The following is a 1,939-nucleotide window of genomic DNA, read 5'->3' as shown; positions in this document are numbered from 1 at the left end:
CATCAGCATCAGCTGCAGCTTTACCTGTGAAGGGAGGATTTAGTTGGTTGCAACCTGCAGCTTCACCACTAGGTGTCACTACATCCTTCACGTTGCTGGCCCTTTAAGAGTTCTTTGACACTTTTCTCTTCATGTGATTGTTTCTATGAGTGAATTGACTTCCACTAACTTCCAGTTCACACCGTTCACACTACGGCCTGCAGACCAACTGAGGCCCACTAATTGTTTTTTAAATGGCCCGCGGTGAATTGTTTAAAAGTAAACTAGAATATATTTTGAGCTTATTTCTAATAAATGACACTATATATATATTTCACATCTAATACTTTTGTAATATGTCGACTGTAATGTCAACCATAGTTGTTTTGATATAGATTAGTTCTCTATAGGTCACATGATTGTTTTCTGGTCTAAACAGAGATTTTCTTGCAGCTAAACTGCTTGATTTATTATCGTAATATTGTTCCACAATCAGATACGTTTGCCCTGCTGCCTTACATCAACATTGTATTATTCTCTTCTTGCTTTGTAGAGAGACATTCATTAAACACAACACCAGCCTTGAGTGAAGCGCTCGTGCTCGTAATGTTGGAGGCTGCTGATTAAACATGTGAGGAATGGAGATTCATCCATTACTGCTGAAGCTCTGTGGACGAAGGCCTCGTTCGTGCTCCGGCATCAGGGAGTGTTCTTTGAGTCCGGAGATGATTTGGGTTTTATTATTCAGCTAATGCGTCGAGGATGAGCCCTCTGAGTCCTCGTGTTTCATAACGCTGCAGACGGAATGAGAGCGACATGCTATCTGTTCTCATCACAGAGCTGCTCTCTGCTAATCTACTACTACTGTCTGATGAGTCAGGAGAAGACGAGCAGTTATCTTCATTACCGTCCCCTCGGCTCAGCGTCACACTCATTTCCTGTCTCTCTCTCTCTGTCTCTGTGTCTCTGTATCCGTCTCTCAATCTCGTGTTTTAATAGCCTGACAAGCAGAGCAATAATCCCTCTATTGTTATTCTTTCTGCAGAGAAAGAAAAAAGCCTGAGGGGGAAGACAGGGAGCCATTTATATCAAATGAATGTGATTATTCTGGTTCAGAGACACCATCTCCGGGTCCAGAGCCGAGACCGGAGACCTCTGACTAATTCGTGTCACGTGGTAGAGGCATAAAGTATGAGAGTATAATATATTTATATATAAGAGCGAGCTGGGCTCTCGGTTTAACACACAGACCATTAAACAATATTAACAAAAAGACGCTGGAGACGCTGCTGCTGCCGGGAGTTGAGCTCTCCTCCTCCCTCCGGAGCTCCGGGTCTGGGTCTGTCCACGGTGGACCAGATCTCTGCTGGAGGATCTGGGTCTGTCCACGGTGGACCAGGTCTCTGCTGGAGGATCTGGGTCTGTCCACGGTGGACCGGTCTCTGCTGGAGGATCTGAGTCCGTCCACGGTGGACCGGTCTCTGCTGGAGGATCTGGGTCTGTCCACGGTGGACCGGTCTCTGCTGGAGTCTGAGCTGAAGGAGGTTCTGGTGAACCTGCATGAGTTCATCTGGTTTCACCAGAATCCGACCCGGTGGCTCCGATGACGAGCATCAAGAATAACTCTATAGAAACAGACCATCTTCTCTCTGATGGTCTCTGTACTGATGGAGGTCTGATAGAGGATCAGGACTACACTGAGACTGGTTCAGGACCAGATAAAGGTTCTTCACAGCCACTTGTGTAAATGTGTTTATGTGTGATATCTCACATCGTATTGCTGAGGTTTCTTGTGTTAAGATCCGACTGATTCTCTTAAAACCACGAAGAAAGACAAAAGAAATAAAACGGTGCAACTTGCAAAAATGGTCTCTTTACTGATGGAGGTCTGATAGAGGACCAGGACTACACTAAGACTGGTTCATATAGAGGATCAGGACTACACTGAGACTGGTTCATA

Source organism: Anarrhichthys ocellatus, unplaced genomic scaffold, assembly GCF_004355925.1.
Source record: "Anarrhichthys ocellatus isolate YVR2014 unplaced genomic scaffold, GSC_Weel_1.0 scaffold648, whole genome shotgun sequence".
NCBI classification, from domain to species: Eukaryota; Metazoa; Chordata; class Actinopteri; order Perciformes; family Anarhichadidae; genus Anarrhichthys; species Anarrhichthys ocellatus.
The sequence above is the reverse complement of the archived record's forward strand: the minus strand, read 5'-3'. Positions refer to the sequence as shown.